We start from the raw sequence: 10,000 nt of genomic DNA on the forward strand, positions 1-10,000 counted from the left end.
TAATCTTGAGATACCATAGACACGTATACAATGTTTCGACCTATCATGTCGACACATCTATATATATTTCGGAACAACCATAGACACTCTATATGTGAATGTTGGAGTTAGCTATACAGGGTTGAGGTTGATTCCAAAATATATATAGTTTGAGTTGTGATCAATACTGAGATACGTATACACTGGGTCGTGGATTGATTCAAGATAATATTTATCGATTTATTTCTGTACATCTAACTGTGGACAACTAGTTGTAGGTTACTAACGAGGACAGCTGACTTAATAAACTTAAAACATCAAAATATATTAAAAGTGTTGTAAATATATTTTGAACATACTTTGATATATATGTATATATTGTTATAGGTTCGTGAATCAACCAGTGGCCAAGTCTTACTTCCCGACGAAGTAAAAATCTGTGAAAGTGAGTTATAGTCCCATTTTTAAAATCTATTATTTTTGGGATGAGAATACATGCAGGTTTTATAAATGATTTACAAAATAGACACAAGTACGTGAAACTACATTCTATGGTTGAATTATCGAAATCGAATATGCCCCTTTTTATTAAGTCTGGTAATCTAAGAATTAGGGAACAGACACCCTAATTGACGCGAATCCTAAAGATAGATCTATTGGGCCTAACAAACCCCATCCAAAGTACCGGATGCTTTAGTACTTCGAAATTTATATCATATCCGAAGGGTGTCCCGGAATGATGGGGATATTCTTATATATGCATCTTGTTATTGTCGGTTACCAGGTGTTCACCATATGAATGATTTTTATCTCTATGTATGGGATGTGTATTGAAATATGAAATCTTGTGGTCTATTGTTACGATTTGATATATATAGGTTAAACCTATAACTCACCAACATTTTTGTTGACGTTTTAAGCATGTTTATTCTCAGGTGATTATTAAGAGCTTCCGCTGTCGCATACTTAAATAAGGACAAGATTTGGAGTCCATGCTTGTATGATATTGTGTAAAAACTGCATTCAAGAAACTTATTTTGTTGTAACATATTTGTATTGTAAACCATTATGTAATGGTCGTGTGTAAACAGGATATTTTAGATTATCATTATTTGATAATCTACGTAAAGCTTTTTAAACCTTTATTGATGAAATAAAGGTTATGGTTTGTTTAAAAATGAATGCAGTCTTTGAAAAACGTCTCATATAGAGGTCAAAACCTCGCAACGAAATCAATTAATATGGAACGTTTTTAATCAATAAGAACGGGACATTTCAGTTGGTATCAGAGCGTTGGTCTTAGAGAACCAGAGAATTTGCATTAGTGTGTCTTATCGAGTTGTTAGGATGCATTAGTGAGTCTGGACTTCGACCGTGTTTTCTTTAAAAATGATTGCTTAACATTTTTGTTGGAAACTATATATTTTTAACATATGAATATTATGTGATATATTAATCTCTTAACGTGTTTGATATTATGTGATAGATGTCTACCTCTAGAACAAGTCCCATTGACTCACCTAATAATAATGAAGAGTCAAATGTAAATTGGAATGATTTGTGGACTGATTCACAAGTTCCCGAAGAGGAACCGGAAGAAGAGTCGGAACCGGAAGAAGAATCGGAACCGGAAGAAGAATCGGAACCGGATGAAGAAATAGAACCGGTGGGGGAAATAATAAAACGGTTAAGTAAAAGAAAATCCTCAACCAACCGACCAAAGTTAATTATGGTCAATGGTGTTTCCGCCAAGGAAGCAAAATATTGGGAGGATTACCAATTCTCCGATGAATCGGATTCCGACGAGAATTCCGATGATGTTATAGAAATTACCCCAACTGAATTTAAAAAGGCAAAAGAAAATAATAAGGGAAAGGGCATAAAAATAGAGAAATCTAATTCCAACCCCGATGAACTTTATATGTATCGTCAACCCCCGAAGTCCTTAAGTTGTAACAATGACCCGGGAACCTCTAAACCACCAGGTTTTTCTAAACCAATGTGGACAACGACGGCTCGTATTAGGGGAACATCATATATCCCTAGAAACTTGGCAAAACGAACCAAAACCGAAGAAGAAGAAACGAGCGAGTCGGAATAAGATAGTTGTATTCGTGTGGTGTAATATATGTAATATAGTGTTCTTATGCTTTATGATATATGTAAAAATTGCTTGTATTAATAAGTATTTTTTTATGAATCTAACTCTTGTCTATTTTACAGTTTAAAAACACAAAATGGATAGACAACCCAATATTTTAAGAGACCTACCCGGAGACATGATTGATGAAATCTTGTCTAGAGTCGGCCAGAATTCTTCGGCACAACTATTTAAGGCGAGATCAGTTTGTAAGACATTCGAAGAACGTTCCAAGAATGTCTTGGTTTATAAGAGACTTTCGTTTGAAAGATGGGGGATATCACATTGGGAAACCCATAAGTTACGATGTGTTTACTTTGACGCATATATTGCGGGGAACCCAAATGCTATTTTACGCAACGGGTTAAGAAATTATTTTGACTCAATATATCCGAATATTGGACTTCGTGATTTAGAAAAAGCGGCTAACATGCAACATAAAGAAGCATGTTATGCTTACGGATTAGTAATGTTCGCTTCTCACCAAAGTGAGAACAAGAACATCGGGCTACAACTATTAAACAAAACGTTTCCACAAGTGACGGAGTCGGTAATTGGGGTAAGAAATGAGGTTTTTAGATTATTACGGGACTGTTGGACATTACGTAACCCTCGTCCCTTTGATGACGTTACAACACGCTGTCTTATCAACGGCCATAACGGTTATGTTGCACAAGACCAAGGATGGGAAGTAGTCCTAGTAAAACCAGAATGCATGACTTGTTTCTGGACGTATGAATTACGTGTCTTTATTGCCTTTGCTGAACGACTTGTGTACTAGCTAGAATTGTCTTCACAACTATCTTGTATCAAAGTTATTGTGTACTATATTTCATGCTTTATGTAAAATAAGCGGTATTGTAAGTTTGTAAAATATTGTATAAAAGTTTGAATGCGAAATATTATTATAATCAGTTTTTCATATAGAATTGTAGTAGTTGAATTGTATATTAGCTACTAAGTATGAACTTAACGGGTAGGTACTACCCGAATTTAAACTTATAAAACGCTAATATGAAGAAAAAGCTTTTATAAATGAGTTCATATTATGCTACGAAATACTATTAACTACTCTTAATATTCTGTATGATTAACTTGTTCCATTTAACTATTTTGAAGGAAATGGCACCGACTACTCGACACACCGTGAATATGAATGAAGAGGAATTCCGTACTTTTCTAGCTTCAAACATAGCCGCAGTACAGGCTGCGCTACATACCAACAATAACCTTGGATCTAGCAGTACAGGAAATCGTGTAGGATGCACCTACAAAGAATTCACTGCCTGTAAACCTTTGGAATTTGATGGAACCGAAGGACCGATCGGATTGAAACGGTGGACCGAGAAGGTCGAATCGGTGTTTGCCATAAGTAAGTGTACTGAAGAGGACAAAGTGAAGTATGCTACGCATACCTTCACAGGTTCTGCGTTAACATGGTGGAATACCTATCTAGAGCAGGTGGGACAAGACGATGCGTACGCACTACCGTGGTCAGCATTCAAGCACTTGATGAACGAGAAGTACCGTCCCAGGACCGAGGTCAATAAGCTCAAGACAGAACTTAGAGGGTTACGAACCCAAGGATTTGATATTACCACGTATGAAAGACGATTCACAGAATTGTGCCTATTGTGTCCGGGAGCGTTCGAAGATGAGGAAGAGAAGATCGACGCGTTTGTGAAAGGATTACCGGAAAGAATCCAAGAAGATATAAGTTCACACGAGCCCGCCTCCATACAACAGGCATGTAGAATGGCTCACAAACTAGTGAACCAGATTGAAGAAAGAATTAAAGAACAGACTGCTGAAGAGGCCAATGTGAAGCAAGTCAAAAGAAAGTGGGAGGAAAACGGTGATAAGAATCACCAATACAACAACAACAGCAATTACAACAATAATCGCAACAATTATCCCAACAATCGCAACATCAATCGCAACTACAACAAACGGCCCAACAACAACAACAACAACTACAACAATCATCCCAACAACAATAATAACCGCAACAACAACAACAATCAGAAGCAGCTATGCCAAAGGTGTGAAAAGAATCACTCGGGGTTCTGCACCAAATTTTGCAACAAGTGTAAAAGAAATGGTCATAGTGCAGCGAAGTGTGAGGTCTACGGACCAGGGGTTAATAGAACGAAAGGAACAAATGGTGTCGGAACGAGTAATGGCGGAGCAAGTAGTGTCGGAGCAAGTTATGCCAATCTAGTTTGTTATAAATGTGGAAAACCGGGCCACATTATTAGAAATTGCCCGAACCAGGAGAACACGAATGGACAAGGCCGCGGAAGAGTTTTCAATATTAATGCGGCAGAGGCACAAGAAGACCCGGAGCTTGTTACGGGTACGTTTCTTATTGACAATAAATCTGCTTACGTTTTATTTGATTCGGGTGCGGATAGAAGCTATATGAGTAGAGATTTTTGTGCTAAATTAAGTTGTCCATTGACGCCTTTGGATAGTAAATTTTTACTCGAATTAGCAAATGGTAAATTAATTTCAGCAGATAATATATGTCGGAATCGAGAAATTAAACTGGTTAGCGAAACATTTAAGATTGATTTGATACCAGTAGAGTTAGGGAGTTTTGATGTGATAATCGGTATGGACTGGTTGAAAGAAGTGAAAGCGGAGATCGTTTGTTACAAAAATGCAATTCGCATTATACGAGAAAAAGGAAAACCCTTAATGGTGTACGGAGAAAAGGGCAACACGAAGCTACATCTTATTAGTAATTTGAAGGCACAAAAACTAATAAGAAAAGGTTGCTATGCTGTTCTAGCACACGTCGAGAAAGTACAAACTGAAGAAAAGAGCATCAATGATGTTCCCATTGCAAAAGAATTTCCCGATGTATTTCCGAAAGAATTACCGGGATTACCCCCACATCGATCCGTTGAATTTCAAATAGATCTTGTACCAGGAGCTGCACCAATAGCTCGTGCTCCTTACAGACTCGCACCCAGCGAGATGAAAGAACTGCAAAGCCAATTACAAGAACTTTTGGAGCGTGGTTTCATTCGACCAAGCACATCACCGTGGGGAGCTCCTGTTTTGTTTGTCAAGAAGAAAGATGGTACATTCAGGTTGTGTATCGACTACCGAGAGTTGAACAAACTTACCATCAAGAACCGCTACCCACTACCGAGAATCGACGACTTATTTGATCAACTACAAGGCTCATCTGTTTATTCAAAGATTGACTTACGTTCCGGGTATCATCAAATGCGGGTGAAAGAAGATGATATTCCAAAGACTGCTTTCAGAACACGTTACGGTCATTACGAGTTTATGGTCATGCCGTTTGGTTTAACTAATGCACCAGCTGTGTTCATGGACCTTATGAACCGAGTGTGTGGACCATACCTTGACAAGTTTGTCATTGTTTTCATTGATGACATACTTATTTACTCAAAGAATGACCAAGAACACGGTGAACATTTGAGAAAGGTGTTAGAAGTATTGAGGAAGGAAGAATTGTACGCTAAGTTTTCAAAGTGTGCATTTTGGTTGGAAGAAGTTCAATTCCTCGGTCACATAGTGAACAAAGAAGGTATTAAGGTGGATCCGGAAAAGATAGAAACTGTTGAAAAGTGGGAAACCCCGAAAACTCCGAAACACATACGCCAGTTTTTAGGACTAGCTGGTTACTATAGAAGGTTCATCCAAGACTTTTCCAGAATAGAAAAACCCTTGACTGCATTAACGCATAAAGGGAAGAAATTTGAATGGAATGATGAACAAGAGAAAGCGTTTCAGTTATTGAAGAAAAAGCTAACTACGGCACCTATATTGTCATTGCCTGAAGGGAATGATGATTTTGTGATTTATTGTGATGCATCAAAGCAAGGTCTCGGTTGTGTATTAATGCAACGAACGAAGGTGATTGCTTATGCGTCTAGACAATTGAAGATTCACGAACAAAATTATACGACGCATGATTTGGAATTAGGCGCGGTTGTTTTTGCATTAAAGACTTGGAGGCACTACTTATATGGGGTCAAAAGTATTATATATACCGACCACAAAAGTCTTCAACACATATTTAATCAGAAACAACTGAATATGAGGCAGCGTAGGTGGATTGAATTATTGAATGATTACGACTTTGAGATTCGTTACCACCCGGGGAAGGCAAATGTGGTAGCCGATGCCTTGAGCAGGAAGGACAGAGAACCCATTCGAGTAAAATCTATGAATATAATGATTCATAATAACATTACTACTCAAATAAAGGAGGCGCAACAAGGAGTTTTAAAAGAGGGAAATTTAAAGGATGAAATACCCAAAGGATCGGAGAAGCATCTTAATATTCGGGAAGACGGAACCCGGTATAGGGCTGAAAGGATTTGGGTACCAAAATTTGGAGATATGAGAGAAATGGTACTTAGAGAAGCTCATAAAACCAGATACTCAATACATCCTGGAACGGGGAAGATGTACAAGGATCTCAAGAAACATTTTTGGTGGCCGGGTATGAAAGCCGATGTTGCTAAATACGTAGGAGAATGTTTGACGTGTTCTAAGGTCAAAGCTGAGCATCAGAAACCATCAGGTCTACTTCAACAACCCGAAATCCCAGAATGGAAATGGGAAAACATTACCATGGATTTCATCACTAAATTACCAAGGACTGCAAGTGGTTTTGATACTATTTGGGTAATAGTTGATCGTCTCACCAAATCAGCACACTTCCTACCAATAAGAGAAGATGACAAGATGGAGAAGTTAGCACGACTGTATTTGAAGGAAGTCATCTCCAGACATGGAATACCAATCTCTATTATCTCTGATAGGGATGGCAGATTTATTTCAAGATTCTGGCAGACATTACAGCAAGCATTAGGAACTCGTCTAGACATGAGTACTGCCTATCATCCACAAACTGATGGACAGAGCGAAAGGACGATACAAACGCTTGAAGACATGCTACGAGCATGTGTTATTGATTTCGGAAACAGTTGGGATCGACATCTACCGTTAGCAGAATTTTCCTACAACAACAGCTACCATTCAAGCATTGAGATGGCGCCGTTTGAAGCACTTTATGGTAGAAAGTGCAGGTCTTCGATTTGTTGGAGTGAAGTGGGGGATAGACAGATTACGGGTCCGGAGATTATACAAGAAACTACCGAGAAGATCATCCAAATTCAACAACGGTTGAAAACTGCCCAAAGTCGACAAAAGAGCTACGCTGACATTAAAAGAAAAGATATAGAATTTGAAATTGGAGAGATGGTCATGCTTAAAGTTGCACCTTGGAAAGGCGTTGTTCGATTTGGTAAACGAGGGAAATTAAATCCAAGGTATATTGGACCATTCAAGATTATTGATCGTGTCGGACCAGTAGCTTACCGACTAGAGTTACCTCAACAACTCGCGGCTGTACATAACACTTTCCACGTCTCGAATTTAAAGAAATGTTTTGCTAAAGAAGATCTCACTATTCCGTTAGATGAAATCCAAATCAACGAAAAACTTCAATTCATCGAAGAACCCGTCGAAATAATGGATCGTGAGGTTAAAAGACTTAAGCAAAACAAGATACCAATTGTTAAGGTTCGATGGAATGCTCGTAGAGGACCCGAGTTCACCTGGGAGCGTGAAGATCAGATGAAGAAGAAATACCCGCATCTATTTCCAGAAGATTCGTCAACACCTTCAACAGCTTAAAATTTCGGGACGAAATTTATTTAACGGGTAGGTACTGTAGTGACCCGAACTTTTCCATGTTTATATATATTAATTGAGATTGATATTTACATGATTAAATGTTTCCAACATGTTAAGCAATCAAACTTGTTAAGACTTGATTAATTGAAATAGGTTTCATATAGACAATTGACCACCCAAGTTGACCGGTGATTCACGAACGTTAAAACTTGTAAAAACTATATGATGACATATAATGGATATATATATATATAGTTAACATGATACTATGATAAGTAAACATATCATTAAGTATATTAACAATGAACTACATATGTAAAAACAAGACTACTAACTTAATGATTTTTAAACGAGACATATATGTAACGATTATCGTTGTAAAGACATTTAATGTATATATATCATATTAAGAGATATTCATACATGATAATATCATGATAATATAATAATTTAAAATCTCATTTGATATTATAAACATTGGGTTAACAACATTTAACAAGATCGTTAACCTAAAGGTTTCAAAACAACACTTACATGTAACGACTAACGATGACTTAACGACTCAGTTAAAATGTATATACATGTAGTGTTTTAATATGTATTTATACACTTTTAAAAGACTTCAATACACTTATCAAAATACTTCTACTTAACAAAAATGCTTACAATTACATCCTCGTTCAGTTTCATCAACAATTCTACTCGTATGCACCCGTATTCGTACTCGTACAATACACAGCTTTTAGATGTATGTACTATTGGTATATACACTCCAATGATCAGCTCTTAGCAGCCCATGTGAGTCACCTAACACATGTGGGAACCATCATTTGGCAACTAGCATGAAATATCTCATAAAATTACAAAAATATGAGTAATCATTCATGACTTATTTACATGAAAACAAAATTACATATCCTTTATATCTAATCCATACACCAACGACCAAGAACACCTACAAACACCTTCATTCTTCAATTTTCTTCATCTAATTGATCTCTCTCAAGTTCTATCTTCAAGTTCTAAGTGTTCTTCATAAATTCCAAAAGTTCTAGTTTCATAAAATCAAGAATACTTTCAAGTTTGCTAGCTCACTTCCAATCTTGTAAGGTGATCATCCAACCTCAAGAAATCTTTGTTTCTTACAGTAGGTTATCATTCTAATACAAGGTAATAATCATATTCAAACTTTGGTTCAATTTCTATAACTATAACAATCTTATTTCAAGTGATGATCTTACTTGAACTTGTTTTCGTGTCATGATTCTGCTTCAAGAACTTTGAGCCATCCAAGGATCCATTGAAGCTAGATCCATTTTTCTCTTTTCCAGTAGGTTCATCCAAGGAACTTAAGGTAGTAATGATGTTCATAACATCATTCGATTCATACATATAAAGCTATCTTATTCGAAGGTTTAAACTTGTAATCACTAGAACATAGTTTAGTTAATTCTAAACTTGTTCGCAAATAAAAGTTAATCCTTCTAACTTGACTTTTAAAATCAACTAAACACATGATCTATATCTATATGATATGCTAACTTAATGATTTAAAACCTGGAAACACGAAAAACACCGTAAAACCGGATTTACGCCGTCGTAGTAACACCGCGGGCTGTTTTGGGTTAGTTAATTAAAAACTATGATAAACTTTGATTTAAAAGTTGTTATTCTGAGAAAATGATTTTTATTATGAACATGAAACTATATCCAAAAATTATGGTTAAACTCAAAGTGGAAGTATGTTTTCTAAAATGGTCATCTAGACGTCGTTCTTTCGACTGAAATGACTACCTTTACAAAAACGACTTGTAACTTATTTTTCCGACTATAAACCTATACTTTTTCTGTTTAGATTCATAAAATAGAGTTCAATATGAAACCATAGCAATTTGATTCACTCAAAACGGATTTAAAATGAAGAAGTTATGGGTAAAACAAGATTGGATAATTTTTCTCATTTTAGCTACGTGAAAATTGGTAACAAATCTATTCCAACCATAACTTAATCAACTTGTATTGTATATTATGTAATCTTGAGATACCATAGACACGTATACAATGTTTCGACCTATCATGTCGACACATCTATATATATTTCGGAACAACCATAGACACTCTATATGTGAATGTTGGAGTTAGCTATACAGGGTTGAGGTTGATTCCAAAATATATATAGTTTGAGTTGTGATCAAT

This window comes from Rutidosis leptorrhynchoides, chromosome 11, assembly GCF_046630445.1.
Source record: "Rutidosis leptorrhynchoides isolate AG116_Rl617_1_P2 chromosome 11, CSIRO_AGI_Rlap_v1, whole genome shotgun sequence".
Taxonomy (NCBI): domain Eukaryota; kingdom Viridiplantae; phylum Streptophyta; class Magnoliopsida; order Asterales; family Asteraceae; genus Rutidosis; species Rutidosis leptorrhynchoides.